The sequence below is a fragment of the Enhydra lutris genome, unplaced genomic scaffold, assembly GCF_002288905.1.
Source record: "Enhydra lutris kenyoni isolate GAN:26980312 unplaced genomic scaffold, ASM228890v2 scaffoldscaffold40, whole genome shotgun sequence".
Taxonomy (NCBI): domain Eukaryota; kingdom Metazoa; phylum Chordata; class Mammalia; order Carnivora; family Mustelidae; genus Enhydra; species Enhydra lutris.
The window spans coordinates 7,998,824-8,018,862 of record NW_019154124.1 but is presented as its reverse complement, the minus strand read 5'-3'; the positions used below and the strand labels follow the sequence as shown (position 1 = coordinate 8,018,862).

General features: G+C 37.0%; 1 protein-coding gene across 1 annotated transcript in view; it reads left to right on the top strand.

Annotated features, from left to right (window-relative positions):
* LOC111155266 (membrane associated guanylate kinase, WW and PDZ domain containing 2) overlaps positions 1 to 20,039 on the top strand; it is a 1,380,110-nt gene that overhangs the window by 536,715 nt on the left and 823,356 nt on the right.

Below are 20,039 nucleotides of genomic sequence, written 5' to 3'. Positions count from 1 at the left end.
TATTAAAGCAAGGGGACAGGACCCATGGGCAGGAAGAGCTGCTGCCCCGGGTTGTGAGGCTTGCGGTTGGGGGGAAGGGGAGGGGAAGGGAGGTTTCAATGGAACTTTCATATGATAAAGAGGGCCTACAAGGTGCGGAGATACCGGAGGCCTTGCCCTTGTGGCTTGATCAATGTCAAGATAGTTGGGAGATTCTTGGTGGGGTGTCACAATCCTGCTACCAATTGTCTTTGTTAGTGAGATTTAGGTTTAGAAGAGATTTAACTATATTTACATTCCCTTCTATCTCAGCCTCCTTCAGTTTCGTTTATGGTGGGGAGGGAGACATTAGGGCCCAAGGAACTGAGTTATTTGCCTCTGGAAATTGTGCTATTGATAAGGTAACTTCTTTGTTTGTAGATCTCTAGGACATTTGTAAACCAAGGGAGACTCCTGTCTTACAGGATTGTGATCTCTGCAAGTTAACTATTTGTTTATCGTTTATGGCAGTCAGGGGTGCCTGAGGAATGTCACACACATTACCGAGGGGAGCGGGTGGAGAGGGGGTGCAAGGTGCCAGCTTTTGCTTTGTCTTCAGCCAGTCTCCTGCTCCCTCATCAGTAAGGACACAAGACTCATGAATGAAACAAGAAAATAAAGATCTTTTTGCCCTGTTGCTATGGAGATGACACAACAGAGGTTCCTCATTCATAAATATAGGTCACCCAATACAAGAAACAACTAAGAACACTTCCCTGGACAAACTTCACTAGTCCACTCAGGCATAGTAAAAGTTAAGTACTGATAGGAAATTCATAAACAAAACCATCTTGGACACATAGAAAAATTTTGCCAAGCTTGTGGAACACATATTTTCCATGTAAATTTTCGTCTTCAGTTAAAGATTTTTTTAGTCAGGGCTAAGAGAATTTAGTCTTGTTGAAGTATTTTGAAGTTAGTCTTTGTGTTTTAAGCTTTTGGATTCCAGGGTTCCATGAGGGGGCTCAGTCGGTTAAGCTTCTCCCTTCAGCTCAGGTCATGATCCCAGGATCTGGGATCAAGCCCACCTCCGGCTCTCTGCTCATCAGGGAACCTGATTCTCCCTCTGCCTGCCTCTCCCTCTGTTGTGCGCTCTCTCACTCTCTCTTGCTCTCTCTCTCTCTTTCAAATAAATAAATAAAATCTTGAAACATTTTTATTCTGTCAGCATGTATAAAGAAAACATATTCCCAGCAATGTGCTATGATGCAGAGAGAGGCAAGAGCATATTAAGGAAAAGACTTTTCTCAGGCAATTTACAAAACATTTCAGGACTGGTAGCTGAATAGAGAAACCAAAACCAAGTTAATTAATTATTTAGTGCAAAAAGTGATGATAAATATGCCAAAGGAGACATCAGAGTAGACTCCTAGGGGCTTATTAGTCATATTTCACATTTCTGTCCTTTTCAATGTGAATTTTTATTATTTGTGCATTTGTTTTGTTTTTAATTTGTATGGTATATTAATAAATGAGCCAATAAAGACAGAACTTCTTTTAACTCAATATTTCTGTTGATAGTAGTTAACAATATCCATGCATTCCAAGAATAAACACAGATCAATTTTATAATAAAATGGCAAATTATGCAAACACTACGTGAATGTGGAGTAAGTGCATGGTATTGAACAATACTTCATAATTATTAAGACAAGTTTGTCGTGGTAGACACAATAATTCCATTCATTTCTGTGACATTTTGTCATTTTCAAATATGACTTTCTTATATATTTTCCTATTTTATCCTTAAAACAATCTTGTGAAGATAACATAGCAATTATCATTGTTTTTTTCAAATACCAAACAATAAATGTAGCCAGAGATCCTGCAGTGATATGGCTGGTGACTAGTAAGTTGAGGATTAGAAGCCAGATGTTTGAATATTAATCTACTGTGCACCAGCTATTCTGGAAAACAGTAAATGGTAGTTTACTGCGTGTGTGGTAGTAGAAGGGAAATCATATATAAAGTGAAAGAGAAACATACAAGGATGGGTGAATGCAGAAGAGGTTCTCCAATCTATAAGAATATTCAAGGCAGGGGCGTCTTGGTGGCTCGGTTCATTGAGCATCTAACTCTTGCCTTTGGTTCAGGTTATGATCTCAGGTGGTGAGATTGAGCTCCAGGTCGGGCTCTGAGATTGGTAGATCAGCAGGCAGTCTGCTTAGGATTCGTTCCCTCTGCCCTTCACCTGTCAGAGCATGCCTAGTTCACTCTCTCTCTCTCAAATAAATAAATATAAGCTTTTAAAAAAAATGTTCAAGGCAAAAAAGTCCAAAATAAGCATTATGTACAATTCTATAGGAAACAAATGTTTCCAGCTAGGTTTTAGAAAAAATCATCAGCCACAATAAAAGAATCAAAGATCCGAATTGATATGTATTAAAGGGGAAGGTGCACTCTTCAACTGCAAAGATGGTGCAGACCTGGATGAGAGAGGCCTCTGCACCTTGCCAGGAATCTATGTGCCCCCATGGCCAGACCCCATGCCCTCTTTCCTGCTCATGCTCTAAAATTTCTAACCAGATGGTCCCAAGCACAATTGAGAACATGTTCAGGCTTCTTCCTGGGTTCAGTTTCCCTGGAATGACTGCTTGCAATGGGAGAAAGTGTGGACGGATCCTTCACGTGTGGGTTGAGGGGTTTAGGGCCAGCTATCTAGTGCAGAGAGATCTGAGCGTGGGAAGAAGGCATACAATTCTGAGGGGTCTGGCAATTCTAAATTTTAACCTGGTTTTTCAGGATGTTTTAAAGGTATATTTGTGAAGGTAGGTGGATTAGTGTAGTACTTAAACAGTCTGTCAGCTTTATATCTAGATGCTGAGTCATGTGGCATTTGGACCTTCAACTGTAATCTTGCATGGGGTCTGAAAAGGTTAGGGACACACTCATTCAAAAAGAATCATCTTTAGGGACGCCTGGGTGGCTCAGTTGGTTAAGCCGCTGCCTTCGGCTCAGGTCATGATCCCAGCGTCCTGGGATCGAGTCCCACATCGGGCTCCTTGTTCTGTGGGGAGCCTGCTTCTCCCTCTGCCTCTGCCTGCCACTCCGTCTGCCTGTGCTCGCTCGCTCTCTCTCTCTCTGACAAATAAATAAATAAAATCTTTAAAAAAAAAAAAGAATCATCTTTAAATAAAAATTATGTAATGAGCAGGACTGAATGAAACTTGAAGCAATGGCTAGATAGATAGATGGCAAATAGATAGGTAGGTAGATAGATAGATATCTCCTTTTTAATCTCTCCTTTAGTGTTCAAAATCAATTCAAGTCTCCAAGTCCAAATATATCAGGTGTTTCAACTTACAGTTGTGATTATGATTGCTTTAACCAATACTTATTTTTTAAGAATCATGTAAATAAAGAGGTGTCAGGAGGGAGGAGCTAGACAAATAGGTTTGTGATTTCAAATAATAAGAAAAGAGTTTATGTCAAAACAGTAGATAGTTTCTGATCTCTGGAAATATTCTTGATTAAACTCTTGAACAGATTCTTTGGAGCACTTAGAAAATAAAGCAGTAACCAATAATGGTTAGCTAGTATTCTCAGGACAAAAATTATGAGAACTGAAATTAATTTTTTTTTGTTTCAGGGCTTGCTAGAATGGTTCATTTAACATAAATTCAGCAAGGTGGTCAGGATAGTTTCTCATGATCTTCTATCATGGATAAATGAAAAAAATTATACAGGATGATAGTAAAGATAAGAGGATTTGTATCTGCTTGCACAACCCAGTTAGTGAGTTCGTTAATAATGGGCCATTGTACTCAGAGACTTAATCTGATCTACATTTTTATTGACAGCATTTAAGGAAACATGGATTCTGCATACCAAGTTTATGGTTGACTCCAAACTGGAAATAATTAGCCAATCAGTTATATGACTGAAGCCTAGCAAGACCAAAATAATAAACTGAAATTACACATATGAAATTGAACCTTGCAACAAGGTGATTGAATGTATCTGACATAGTACATAGACGTACATAGACGTAGTTTAAACTCGGTGCTGCTTGTGTGCAGTTCAGTTTTGTCTTTGGACGTTGCCAAATAAACATGATGTTCAGCAATTATACTAGCCTTCATTATATTTCCAGTCTAGATTCATTTAGAGATATTTGTTTTTCTAAAGGAGGGAGGTTTGTGCATGGGTTCCTGAGGTGGAGCTGGTAACATCGAAGGCAGGATAGCCTCTCTTCTCCAGCTGGGTTGCAGGACCACCTGACTCTCCCCCAAAAAGGATGGGGAGAGAGCAGCAACTAGGGGTCTTCTATTTCAATGAAGAGAGCTCTGTTTACTTTCTGATTATAGATCTGATATAAGCTAAATAGAAACAATAGGTCAAACAATGAAGTTAAGTACAAAGAATAAAGTAAAAAAAAAAAAAATCTCCCTGGATCTCTTTATCCAGAGATAAACACTGATAATGTTTAATGATAATATTCTGGACATCGCCCTACATACATTATATGAATGTGATCATTTTGTGTCTGCTGATCAGAACACTTGGGCCATTTGTGGGAAAGCCCTTACGAAACACAGGACAAAACCACTTTCACTTTGGGTCCGGGATACGAAAGTTTCTAAAGTGATAAAACACAGTGGCGCATTTCAGCTGAGTCTGCCAAGCAGTTGCAGCAGGAAACAGCATTTTCCTGGAGGGCAGCAGTGTCAGAGGAATGCTGCACCCAGATGGCTAGTGGGAAGCAACTTGCAAAGGGCACTAAACTAAAGAGATGGTAGATTTGTCCAGGTGGCACTGCTTGGAATGTGACTTTCTGTTGGGGCTAAAAGTCTTGTGGGTCTTCATGGAGAAAGCAGCGTTTGGATATTGAATACTAATATTATTTGCATCCAGAGGCTAAGTGGGACCTTGGCGTATTTTGCTTGTACTAATAAGAGCTTGCTTTGGCCTTCAGCTGTGATGGAGAATTCTTTCCCAGGTAAACTAAGCTAGACCATGTGTGAATTGCATAAACTCCTTTTCTTACACTAAAGCCGTCTCAAGCAAAGGGGGCCGTGCTGACTTTTTTTCCCCTTCCCCCACCTTGGTTCCCACGGGCCTTCTGAAGGAAAAGCACAGTTCTGAAGGGGACAGGAAGAAAGGAAACTAGGAGGAAGTCGTATCCTGAGAAGCCGACGTTACCGGGTGCCTCGCTTACCATAGCAACCATATGAAGAACAATTTCTTAAAGATAGGTTCAGAAAGAGGGAATCTATAGTAGGGCTTTAGCTTTCCCTTTGGACATTGAGGTCTCCAGTCCCTAGTACTGTGGCTCTCCAGGCCCCCTGGTTTAAACCACCTTGGAGTAAGTACCTGTGAGATTTCGAAGGGCATAGAAATAGAAGCCCAAAACGTAGGCTTTCTTCTGGGTTAAACATTGCAGTTAACGTGCAGACCATTTTGTCATCTTCACACAATTTCTTTATTTTCACTTTTAAAAAAATGCCCTTATAATTCAAGCATTAAGTAAATGCTAAATACTGATTTCCACAACGTGGGGGATCATTATTCCCAGCTTCCTGATGAGGAAATGGAGACAGAGATTTAAGTGACTTGCCCAGTCACACAGTGGTGAGGGGCAGAACTGGAATATGAGCTCAGGCAGATGGGATTCTGCAGAGCGTGGGGCTCACTGTGCATCTTCTCTCCTCCACTCTCTTGACTGTTTTATCGAAGTTCCCCTTAAAAGCACTATTTGCGATAATAGGGCATTTGTACTCGGTGTACCTAAGATGGACTCCTTAGAAAAAACAGAATAAAATGGCTTTGTATTTCTTTTTCAGTTCTCAAGAATTTCAGATTTTAAGTAAATATACTAAAAGAAAGTGCTTGTGTTTGGAATTCCGTCATCATCAGAGAATGTTATGATCACATTGACTTACTAACTTTGTATACCTACATATATATATATATATATATATATATATATATATATATATGTGTGTGTGTGTGTGTGTGTGTATGTATACATACATATTCTAAGTATTATTTTTTCAGTTTGCAAGTTAAAATCTAATTTTACATTATATATATATATATAATTTTTAGGTTAAATCGAATTATGTGTAATATACAGTATATATTCGAGTATGTCATATATATATATGATCTTAGAATATTATTTTACCACATTGGATTTTAACCAAATTGTACATTCAAATGAAGACACAAATTCAACTTTTTTGGCGAGCATACACATTAAATCTTTAAAATCTTTAAAGTCCTGAAGTTTGAAAATAATTTAAATAATTTAATTTATTCATTAAACTCTGTTTTTGGAGTAATTTATTCCTTCAAATCCACGCTCATTTTCCAAAGTTTAAAAATGTTCACTGGTGAGTTCAGGTGTAGCTGGCGTCTTATCTTTGCTTTAGAAGTACAGTTGATCATTCAAAGGGATGGCTTCCACAATTATAGAAACAAATAGAAACCAAGTTAAAACTTAGGAGAAATCCTTTCTCACCATTCTCTCCTGCTTTGAGTGTTTAATAGAATTTGGAGGTCCTATAAATCTGGCCCTTTACAAAAGTGGGTTTTTCTTTATCTGAGCCCTGATGTTATTTCTCATGTAAAATGTCCTAACAGATGGAAGAATGACCCATTCTCCCTACGTGTTATGGATATCGATTGTTTTCTTTTAAAAAATGGAAGGTTAATGCTTCTGCTGAGTCCACAGTACAGATTCTGCTGAGAAGTGAAACTCATTTTCAGTTGCTCAGAACCGGAAACAAAAAAATTCTTGGCAAGATATTTGTTAGGACTCTACAAGTTAAATCAAGGTATAGTTCAAATTGAACCAGGTGTATGGAGCTTTACAGATTACATTAGCATTGTGAATAGTTTACCCAAGGGATGTTCAGTTTAGGAGGTTAGAATATAAGGATCATGGTTTTATTTTTTTTAATATTTTACTTATGTATTTGACAGAGATAGAAAGGGATCACAAGTAGGCAAAGCAGCAGTCAGAGGGAGAGAGAGAAGCCGGCTCTCTACTGAATAGGTTCTCTACTGGTCCCAGGACTCTGGGATCAAGACCAGAGCCAAAGGCAGATGCTTAACTGGCTGAGCCAGCCAGGCGCCGCTGGGAATATGGTTTTAAATGAAAATTGCAACTCCTGAGTGGCTCAGTCAGTTAAGTGTCTGACTCTTGATTTTGATGCAGGTCATGATCTCAGTGTCCTGAGATCTGAGACCGGCACTGGGCTCCCCACTAGGCATGGAACCTGCTTAAGATTCTCTCTTTTCCTCTGCCCATCCCCCCCTCCCCTTTAAAAAAAGAAAAGAAAAAAGAAAAATCATATTTTGTCTGGTAAATTAGTATTCCTCTTGCAAATATTGATAATAAAATGAAGCTATCCATCTTTTGTTTAGAGCAAAGAACGTACTTTATGAAATTCAGAAGCATGAAATAGTGTCCCTTCATGGTTAACTTTTGCTTTTCTTGCATATGTTAATATAGGAAGAATAAGAGGCATAATGGAATTTGAGGGTAGTTAAACACTTAATTTTCATAAGTAATTTAATTCGCTTCATTCAACGGATTTTTCTGCTAGACATAACTTATTTGAGTCATTTGTTTTAATCCCATGAGAACGATTTATGCATTGGTGACAAACCGAAGTTGTAAAAGACCGTGTATGTAACTGTCCCTAGAAAAAATGAGTTGCTCCAGACTCAGCTCCCTGACAACTGCAGACTATTACACTCTCCCCTTAGCAGCCAGCCTCCTGTCCTTCTACTTTGTTCAGGCCAGAAATGACTGAGGTGAGATCTGGACTAGTTCACCTCTCAAAAAAATACTCACCTCTCTGCCTATGAAAAGAAGAACCTGGCCCAACCTTTTAAAAGTGTGGCACATTTGCAAATGGAAAAGTACAGTCAACGGTGTTAAAAATCTAATACAAAAGGAAACGGAAGATGTTGGAGGATAAGAAACTCATTTTAACCAAGAATCTGCTAAGTAATAGACATAAGAATCTATGCATTATCCCACTTTTCACTCTAAAACGATCATGTGATAGAAATACCCTATTGCCTGTTTCTTATAGGAGCGATCCCAGATAGAGAAATTAAATAATTTGCTCAAGGGCAAACAGCTGTTCAGCCCCAGGGCAATTTGATTCCTAAGGCTGTGCTCTTTCTGAATTTCTATGTAGCCTTTCTTACTACGAAGATGGTTCTTGGCTCTTTTTGAATAGTCAGGATCAATAGTGATGTTTAGAGTCCTTGTTTTGCTTCTGGATTTAACAAGTGTTAAGTGTATACTTATCCTGATTATAAGCATCAATGCTAACCATAAAGAATTAGAGTCGGTTCCTCCTACCGAAATTAAGTCTACTTTTGGTAGTGATACTGGTTTAAATGTTTAGATGTGTTTCTGGTTTTATTCATAATTAGCCGGGTTTTCTAACCTGTGTATTAAAGATGAAGTTAGTTAAACCATAGGGAAAAGAAATACGATGGGCCTATGTAACTGGATGAATTACTCTCCTTTTATTTCTCCAAAGACCAGATTCCCTTCCATGCCTCCCAGGGGACAACTATGGGAATGTTGTCACTGCTTAGTAACATGGGAGAGTGCATTATTACACTGGGTAGAGTCAGAATGAAAGAATGTTTTCATTTCATACCTGATCTTCATGCCACATAGGGTTTTTCATTGCCATTGCTTGTTTTTCTAACACAGTTTTTTAATCCAGTGTTTCCCAAAGTATGATCCACAGACTACCTGAATCAGAATACTGCTGGCTCAATTAATATGATTGCTATTATTATACATAAAATAATTAAAATTGTTTTGCTTAGGACAGTTATTGATATTTAAGATTTCTTTCATTAAAGTGTGTTAATTTTCATTTGGAAATATTTCCTTCCATTAAACTTACAGATGGTTTTAAAAAATAAGCCATTCCATTAATAATTTGTCTCTTCAAAACACTTCCTTTCTTTTCTTTAATTTTTTTCTCACCCCCCTTCCTCCTTTTCTTCTCTCTCTCTCTTCTACCTTCCCCTTCTTCTTCCTTCTTTCCTTTCTTTTTGCCTTTCTTCCTCATTACCTCTTTTCTCCTTTCTTTTCCTTAAGAGCTTCTATTAATTCTGTCCATTATTTCACATTATTCATTAGATAGAAAGGACCATAAGAATACTGACCAGGTGGGGCGCCTGGGTGGCTCAGTGGGTTAAAGCCTCTGCTTTCGGCTCAGGTCAGATCCCAGGGTCCTGGGATCGGGCCCCACATAGGGCTCCCTGCTCAGCAGGGATCCTGCTTTCCTTCCTCTCTCTCTGCCTGCCTCTCTGCCTACTTGTGATCTCCGTCAGTCAAATAAATTAAAAAAAAAAAAAAATACTGACCAGGATGCATGTACTTTGATTTCTCTAATTTAATTGAGATTTTTTATTTCTCACTTAATTTAAGCCGTGGCTTTGTGCTAGTTCACTCATTCAGTAAGGAGTAATGTCTTCTTTGTCCCTATGGCTATGATATAATATGATCTATTGAGTTCTAGAAGAGCTGTGGTCAACAGTATGAGAATCTGGAGGAAAACCTAATGAGTCTGCCCTATAAGGATTGAGAAAGACTTTACTAAGGAAACTATGAATCAATTACAATGGCTATTTTACACTCAACATTCAATATTTCCTACTTTTATGAAATATAAAAGAGTTACCTTATAATAAATCCAAAGAATGTTTGGATACATTTATTTATGATTTTTTTTTTTTTTATTTCACACATTTCATATACACAAAGTCCTAAATCGTTCCTTACCTGCTATAAAAGAGGGTTCACTTTTGGTCTTATCTGTCTTTTATCTTATAAAATACATAGTTACTACCTTAATATTTATTATATACAGACTTTAGTAACTAACCTGTTACTTTTAGAGAAATAACTTTAGAAGTATATTAAGGAGGGCACATGTTGTGATGAACACTGGATATGATATGTAACTAATGAATCATTGAACACTACATCAGAAATGATGTGCTAAATACTGGCTAACTGAACAAAATAAAAATAAGTAAATTTTTTAAAAAGTATATTAAACATATAATCTAAAGTTTGATTTAAACTTTGAAATTGTTTTGTATTTCTTCTTCTAGTGTATAGATGGTTTCCATGGAGCAAATTTAGGAAGATTTTTTAAATAGAATGTTATTATTAGATTTTATCTACAAATTTATTTTTTCCTTTCATTAAATGCATCTAACAGTTTAATCTCCAGAAAATACTGTGGATGAATTTCCAATAAGGCATCCCAGCTGTTGAATATATTTCTATCTTGTTTTTTATAGAAACTTTAAACTGGAGAGAGATACGGATCATTGTATCACAGGTAGATTTTTCTGTTCCCTTACCAGTAAACTTGCCTGAAATGATTCCATCAGCCACAATCCCATGGATGACTCTAATATGCTCATGCTATGATATCACAGTGGGCTTGTTTTCAGTCCTAGCCTGTAATGTCACAGACGTCAAAGTCGGACTGAGTCCTCCGCTGTCACTACTGTTCACAGCCGAGATGGGGTGACTTTAGAAGTCAGCAATGATCCACACAGGTCCTGCACTGATTCTGTGCAGGTCTGGATATTGTGCTGAGGAGTTTCAAACTGAATATTATCGTTCAAAGCAAAAGAAATGAATAAAAACCTCATAAAGCTTTCTGTGTAGGAACTTCTGAACTACAGGAGCAATAAGATTGTGTTGTGGGGAACAACATAACCTCTCCTTTAACAGTCCAATAAAATGATCTGGACCTACATAGGAGGAAAAATCCTATATCAACCTCTCCTTCCCCCACTGTTTCCAAGGAAGGGAAAGCTTATATTAACCTCATCAGTCCTTGATCCAATATCCTGCTCCTGCTGAATTCTTGACCCCCTACTCTGTATCTTTCCATCTAAAATGACTGTCCTTGGAGCACCTGAGTGGCTCAGTTGGTTGAGCATCTGACTCTTGCTTTCAGCTCAGCTCATGGTCTCCTGGGTCTTGGCTTGGAGGAAAGGGGTTGGGTATCGGGTTTTGAACTCAGGAGGGAGCCTCCTTGAAGATGCTGTCCCTTTGCCCTCCCCCCCATCTCTGTCTTTCTCTCTCGCTCTCTCAAATAAATAAATCTTTTAAAATTAAAAAAAAAAAAAAAAGAAGACTGTCCTTTTCCTTTGTACTGCTTTATTCCTCACTGGAAACCACCCAGTTTCCAAAGCATTAGTGCGTATCTAATATTTACTGAAGGCTTTGAAAACTGAGCAGATCATTTGAACAGCAACATTCAATTGACTATTATACATCACTGTTCTAAAAATCCATCAGTCTTGCCTTGAGAGGAATTTTCTCTTGGCCCTATTTCTCCATTTTCTTGGGACTAACTGTCGATCCAAGTCAAAGTTCGTATCTATTCAAGTTGCCATCCTCCAACACTGAATGCCTTTAATTTCTTAAGCAGAGCCATTGAATTCTCTACCCATTATCCCTTCCCCAATTATAGCTAAGTGCTCTTTATGCATCCTATATTGCATTAAAAGGCTTGAGTAAGCAAGGCCCATCCATTTAGAGTCTCTAGTCTCTAGGAGCACAAATTGAACAAATTTACTACATATATAAGGAAATGTAATATTTGATAGAGATGGTTTTGCAGATTAGTTTGTAAAGGATGGGCTCTTCAATAAACAGCATTAAGACAAGTGACCATGCATATGGAAAAAAATCAAAATCTCTTTTTTATACCGTATACAAACATTGATTCCAGGTGAATCAAATTCTTAAAAGAGAAAAATAAATATTTTAAATTCTTAGAAGAATACATAGAAAATTATCTCTGTGATCTTGTTGTCTGGAAACAATTCACAAATAAGACAAAAAAAAAGAGAAAGAAATGTATTCATTTTAAGGCCTCTTGTTCATGAAAAAAGAAACCATCATTAGAAAGCTAGAGAAGGTATTTGCCACACACATATTTGACAAAATTGGTAAAAAAGAAACCATCATTAGAAAGCTAGAGAAGGTATTTGCCACACACATATTTGACAAAATAGGTACCCATGATAATGCAAAAAAAAAAAAAACTCCTGCAAAAGAATATAAGAGTTTGCAACCCAATCTAAATGTAAGTGAAAGAAATGAATAGGCACTTCACTGAAGGAAAACACGACTAGACGATGAAATTGTGAAAAGATGCTCAATCTCATTAGTTAATAAGAGAATAAGGGCAATGCAAATTAAGGCTCCAATAATATAAACATTTTACCTTAATTATATTGGCAGTTTTCAAAAACGTGGCTGTAAATATGTGAGACAATTAGAATCGATACACTACTGGTGAGACAGTTTGGAAACCATTTTCTTATTTTCATGTAAAATGCACAGGTAACAGGTTGAGGAGAAATTTGCACATCTGTACTGTTGGGCATTCATGAGCATGTTTACATAGCCACATTGTTTGCAATTTGCAAAGGGCTAGAAACAAATGGGAGAAGGGACTCTAACTATAGACATCAACCCAGATGACTCTCAGATAAAGTATTTAACGCAAAAAAACAGTATCAAAAGATCTCCTAACATGCAATATAGTTTTTTGTAAGGATCAAAAGACAGTCAAATTAAACAATATTTGTTTACATGTAGACATAGATGAAATACAGTGTAGGGAAGCAAAGGGATGCAGAAGTAAGCCTTGGGGGGTAAGGGCAGAAGAATATACAGGGGGTTGCTATTGCAGCAGGAACTAGTTTCTCTTTTATGTTTATGTTTAATATTATGTTTACTCACTACATTTATGTTACATATTTCATAATCTGAGAATTATTCTTCCTCTAGTTTCCCAGTGAAGACTGTACTCCTCGCAGCACTCCAGGAGAAAGGGGAGCCTCATGACATAATTTAATATTATCCTAGTCTTAAAACCCATGTACCCTAGCATAGATCTTTTTCTTTGTTTGTTAAACAGACTAATGATGAGAAAAGTGAAGGTAGCAAGAAAATCCTACTGGGAGATCATTCCTAAATAAAGGAAATATAACCACACTGTTTTATTATTATAATTCCTAGTTTTGCTGGATTATTTTTCTGCTTTCTATAAGACAAAACAATAGATTAAAAAGCACTTAGCCGTAACTATAAGGAGGTGATAAAGTAAACATTAAAACATAATTTTTAAAATGTCATGTAAAACAATGGCATCGCTGTGTATTATGAGACAATTTTTTTTTAAAGATTTTGTTTATTTATTTGATAGAGATCACAAGTAGGCAGAGAGGCAGGCAGAGAGAGAGAGAGAGGAGGAAGCAGGCTCCCCGCAGAGCAGAGAGTCCAATGTGGGGCTCGATCCCAGGACCCTGGGATCATGACCTGATCCGAAGGCAGAGGCTTTAACCCACTGAGCCACCCAGGCGCCCCTTATGAGACAATTTTTTAAAAGATCTCTAGCGATGTTATATCGATTCTGTGTTTAAAAATAAAGTAGGGGTAGCTGGATGGCTCAGTCTATTAAGCGTCTGCCTTCGGTTCAGATCATGATCCCAGGGTCCTGGGATGGAGCCCGACATGGAGCTCAGTGGGGAGTCTGCATCTCCCTCTCCCTGCCCCCCACTTGTGCTCTCTCACTCTCTCTATCTCTCAAATAAATAAATAAAATATTGTGAAAAGTAAAAATTTAAAAAAAAAAAAAAAAAGAACTAGAATGGAGATGCCTGTGTGGCTCAGTCAGTTGCCTAACTGCCTTCAGCTCAGGTCCTGATCTCAGGGTCCTGGGATCGCGCTGGACATCAGGCTCCCTGCTCAGTGGGGTGTCTGCTTCCCTTTTGCCTGTAATTTTTCATTTTTCACTTTTCATACTGTATTTTTCATTAGAAATGAAATTTTCTTAAGGAGAATATTATGTCATGCTCTGGAAAAAGATTAAAAGAAAAACTATAAGGGCACCTGGCTAGCTCAGTCAGTGGAGGGTGCAACGCTTGATCTCAGGGTCATGAGTTCAAGCCCCACGTTGGGCATGAAACCTACTTGAAAAGAGAAAAGAAAAGAAAAGATCCCATGATTCATCTGTGAGTCATTATTAAGTGATATATCAGGAAACGTTAAGAATTAAGGTTTCCCAAGATGGGATTGGGAGGGAGACAAACCATAAGTGACTCTTAATCTCACAAAACAAACTGAGGGTTAATGGGGGGAGGGGAGTTGGGGGGGTGGGATTATGGACATTGGGGAGGGTATGTGCTATGGTGAGTGCTGTGAAGTGTGTAAACCTGGCAATTCACTGACCTGTACCCCTGGGGATAAAAATATATTATATGTTTATAAAAAATAAAATTAAAAAAAAAAAAGAATTAAGGTTTCCTTCCATTTTCATAATTGGTAGTACTAGACATTTGGACATGTTTTAAGGAAGTCTCTTCACTTGTTTTTTATCTTTTGTGCAATGGCATTTAAACACCTTGGTATGGCACACATGGTTTCTCAAAGGTCTAGTAGACTTACCTTCCACTCTGATCACTTCTTTAATAATCGCTAACATTCCAAATCCAAACTGAACTTGTGGTGCTTCTATAGCCTTGATGTGTTTACTTCCACATGGCATTCACTCTATTTGAATTGCCTCTGAGTTTACCTACACATTTGTGAACTCTTAGATTTTATTTTTCTTTGTTGTAATGTTTTGTCGTTATGTTTTGTTGTATGTTTTGTCTCTATGCCACAGCCCAGATATTGTATGCTCTTTATCTTCTTTACTATTTTTGAATTCTGTGTATTGTTACAATTATCATCAATGTTGCGATGATTCATCTTGATATTTCTCCAGTTAACCAACAAGCTATAAAGAGCTGAGTCCATATCTTATTCATATTTATATATTCAGACCTTATCTCAGTCTCTTGCATATAGGAGGTACACAATAAATATTAATGAAACTAAATTAAATAGTGTTTGAAGATCCTTGAAAATTAAATAAATTTAAAACTTGCATAAAAGCACTGTTTTATGACCATTTGATTGATGATTAATTGATTACTTCATTAATTGATTCAACAAATATTTAGTGAGCATCTATGTGTCAAGCATTCTGACATTTGTAAGACAGATGAGTTTTGTTCTCATGGAGTTTACACTGTACTGTAAACAAATAAATAAACATATCAGGTAATTACAGGCTATGATAAGGAATAAGAAAAGAATAAACAGGGCTTGGAGTAGGAGCTGACACCGTCATCTCAGGTGGGGAGGAAGATCTGTCAGGAAGAGATAGCTTGGCTGAGACCTTCGTGTTGAAAAATAGTGAAGGTTAAGAACAACAGACTTCAGACCCAGAGGGGCAGCTGAGGAGAGGTCCTGAAGTGAGACTAAGCTTGGAATTGAACAAATAGAGAAAAATCAGTCGTGCTAGATTTTAGAGTACAAGGAAACAAATTTCCAAGAAAAGAAGTCAGTAGAAGGAGATTATAAAGAATCTTTTTATCCATATCAGAATTTGGATTTTATTTAAGTGCCAGGGGAAATCCTTTCAGGTTGTTTTTGTTTTGTTTTGTTTTGTTTTGTTTTTGGTCCCCCCCCTTCAGGTTTTAAGGGAACAATCTGATTAAGTCTTTACAAATATATTTGGTATCTCTGTAGAGAAAGAATTATAGGAAGGGAAGGCTGGAGGTAGGGCAAAATAAGAAATCAAGAAATGATGCTCATTGAGGATAGAAGCATGAGATAGATAAAAGTAGAAGAATATGTATTATTCCTGGGCAGGTGATGGATCAGATGTGGGGTGTGAAAGAACCAGAAAAATCAAGAATGGTTTGGGGCTCAAACAAGTAGGTAGATGATAATAGCATTAATCAAAGTGGAGAATACTTTTGTTTTTGACATACTAAATTTAGAATTTTTGTAAACCAAGCAGCAATGTCAAATAGAGTTTAAGGAGAGAAGCCAGTCCTCTAAATATTTGTTTGGGAGTTGTCATCTTATAGATGCTATTTAAAGGCAAAGGATTGGATAAAACTGTGTGGGTAGTATCCTTTTTAGTGTTGAGTGTTTTCAAATCCTAGAATCTGTGCTTATTTTATTGGAAAGTTAGAAAATTATTCTGTAATTCAGTAGTAATAATTATTGAATACTTACCAGATGCCAGATACTGGTGAAATAACAGTGAACAAGATGATGTCTTCTGTCCTCAAAGAGCTTAGATTATCTTGAGAAAGCCAGTAAGCAAATAAATAAGTACAAAAAATGCCCGTAAAAAAATAAATAATAATGCCTTGATGCTCAAGACAATGAGAAAAGATGGGCTAGAGAATACGACAGGAAGCTTTCTAGACAAGGTAGTCAGGGAAGTCCTTGCTAAAGAGGAGACATTTATGATGTACAAATACATAGATTATAGATTTTTCTGATGGTCTACATTTATCTCTAGTACAAGATCCTCTAACAATTAAGCAAAAGAAAAGATAACTTCATACTCATACCTCAGATTATTTCCCAGAATTCGTATTTTCTGGAGTTGTCAGTGGCTCATTTGACATATTTTGTCTTAATATGAGGTCAATTCACCTGTAGATTTTTTTTTTTAAAGATTTTATTTATTTATTTGACAGACAGAATCACAAGTAGGCAGAGAGGCAGGCAGAGAGAGAGAGGAGGAAGCAGGCTCCCCGCCGAGCAGAGAGCCCGATGCAGGGCTCGATCCCAGGACTCTGGGATCACGACCTGAGCCGAAGGCAGAGGCCTTAACCCACTGAGCCACCCAGGTGCCCCTCACCTGTAGATTTTGATAAAGGCTAAAAACAGGAGCATGTGATTTTACACATACATGAATTAAGGTGTACCCTGTAAAATAATCCTTTATTAACTAATGATCTCTCCGTCTTATGAATTTTTATTTTGTCAGTGTTTCTCCCAAGACTAGCCATTTTTAGTTTATGTGGTACTTATGTATGAACATTTATAAGCTTTCTTCTTAGATTATAATCTTCACATAGAGAATCCATGTCTGAGCCATATCTATATCCCTGATATACATCTAGAATACCACCTAGCATATAGTAGTTATTCAATATAAATTAACTATATAAATTATGAGAGGTCTTTAAGTGGCATATTATATTTTAATTTTATTTTTAATTCTGTTAAGCACAGATAGTTATAAGAAGAGTTTCCATTGCTGGAAAAATTGTGGGGTTTTTTTTTTTACAACTTTTAATCTATTTTAATTGATAGAACTATCAACCATCAATAAAGAAGAAGTATTCCAACATACGATTCTAAATGAAGATTCTGGAAGAATAGGGGGGTTGGAAATTCAACTTATATAAGGCTCACCTGGAGAGCTTTACTCAGACGTTCCCAAATCTTGTCTCTCCTACCAGAAAAATGAAAGATATATATTAATATATGCACTTAGAAGGAGCTAAACACTCCATCCCATTGAGTTCCTTTACCTTCCTGAGTCACCGTTAATAGAAATATCCCCTATCATTCAGGTAAAGAAAGAATGATGAGAGACTCTATTATAAATTATGTCCAAACAACTGATTTATTTTTGCAGAGTTATCATTAGTTCCAGGTGGCAGTTTAATAAACGGTAGTACTATGACAAATAAGCTGAATGAATTTTAGAAAACTATCACTACCAAAGAAGAATGTCTTAGAACCTAGTAACTGGTCAAGTGCTTTTTACCATGTTCTCTTGGTAACATCAATGTTATCTTCACAAAATAACCATTCCTAAAGCAATAAACATTATCTGTTACAATTAAAAGCTGATAAATTGGGAGTCAACAGAGTGCAGCCAACTGTGAGTGTGAAGACAGCTACAGTATTTGCATTCTGTATTTCTCATAAAGACTTGCTGGACGCCTACACATCTGACATGATTAGAACACATGAACAGTGTATTAAAAATTGCATTGTATTAAGCCTAAGAAATGATGTGGAAGTAAAACTAAACTTTGTCCATTTTGAAAAAGTAGTATTTGTTCACAGCTTGTCTTCAATTTTTTTTTTTTTTCCAGCTTGTGTGGTTAATAGTGTATTTGTTCTTTGTTCAAACTTTTTCCTTTTCACGGTCTGATTGACATTACTTCCCCATGTTCACTGGGGCATAGTATTGCAAATGAAAACACATAGTGGTACCTTGTCAAAATGACATATTGTATTAAAGATCATTGTTTTCCAGTACTTCAAAAACTTAAAAGGTACGGAATGTTAAATAAGATTTGTTGTTAACGATTCAGTGATACTTCGTATGGCTCCTAATACCAAGGACTTTACCTGAAATTTTACTTGCAGAAGTATCTTTGGCAAGTTTTGTTGTTTTTCCATAATCTGTTTCTGTGTCTTATTTTCCACATTGCCCTTCTGCACACCTTCAAATGAGGTCACCCTCCACTCTGACCTGGTCCATTTTTAAAGGTCAGCTAAAATGCTTTACCAAGTTAGTTTTTTCCTGTATGAATATTGCACCTATCGCAATGTGAGGAGTTAGAACCAAGGACTAGTTGAGCAGTAGGCTCTGGTCAAGATATTTACACTCGGTACTTAGCAAAAGGTTCATCAAAGATTCTTCCATTTGTTCCCTTTGACATTTCATATTAGTATGGCATTTTTCCCCAGATATCCACGATGATTTCCCATATGGGTAGTTGAGAGCAATAGGCCTTATGTTTTATTTTGCATCCTTTAAAAGTTCTACTGTTACTTTTTCTCTTACAGCATTTACATCCTTGGGGGATTGTTCAACAATATATTAGAATGATTTAAAAACTGAAATAACTTTATATCATCTCAAAGCCTTAGGCTGAGAGGGGAGTATTAATTGCTATGCTGTATGTCTAGAACTGACCTCCTCCCCTCACAATTTATTAAGCTGATAGAACTACTGTTGTTCCTTTCTCTAAAATGGAGATAAATCTTGGTAAAGGAGAGAGGTTCAGCTCCTGACCCAAAGTAACCAGAATTATTTCATCAGATGGCTCAGTAATTAGATTTGTAAAATTCAAATATTAAACTACTGCTTTCTTACTGTGTTGATAGGCTAGTGAGCATTTGACTTTCCCAAGCTCACTCTGGATAGAAATCCCTTCTCTTAGGACATGGGAAGAGATGCTCCTGAGATAATTTTATGCCAGACTTTAGTTTATGGTTAAAACACTTGAGTTTCCAGGGGAATAGATGTTTCTTGCTGGTGAAGATATTTACAGATAGGCACCTTCAGTGTTCCAGATTCATTCATATTATAGCACCTATCAGTACTTCAGTCTCTTTTACAGTAAAACTGTATCCTGTTGTAGTGATATACCCTATGTTGTTTATATGTTCATTAGTTAATGGTCATTCGGGTTGTTTCCACCTTTTCGGCTATTATGAATAATACTGCTTTGAAAATTCATATGCAAGTTTTTGTGGATGTATGTTTCCTATTCTCTGTAGATTATTCTTATACACTGGTTTTAAATGGAAAACTAACCAAATTATCTTTCAATATTTAATATAATTACTAGAAGAGTATCATTAACTCATCATTTCGTTAGAGAAGCAATAGCCCCTTGAGTCCCCTCTTCAAGATTTGTGAATAGGCAGCTGAAAAACTTATTTCCAATCTGTTTTGCCTGTAAAGGCAGAAAATAATTTGAATTTAGCATAGTGTGTAACTATATGTCTGTGGGTAGATTTCCTCTTAGTCCTTTATACCATCTTATATATATATTGTATATATTATTTTATTTTTCCTTGTAGCTGTGGTCACTATTAAACCCAAAAGAAAATAATCAGTGTGTGAGAGAAGAAAGTTGCCTGAAAATCTGTGTCTCTTACATGGGAATTAAAAACAAACAAACATAGGGGCGCCTGGGTGGCTCAGTGGGTTAGGCCGCTGCCTTCGGCTCAGGTCATGATCTCAGGGTCCTGGGATCGAGTCCCGCGTCGGGCTCTCTGCTCAGCAGGGAGCCTGCTTCCCTCTCTCTCTCTCTCTCTGCCTGCCTCTCCGTCTACTTGTGAGCTCTCTCTGTCAAATAAATAAATAAAATCTTTAAAAATAAATAAATAA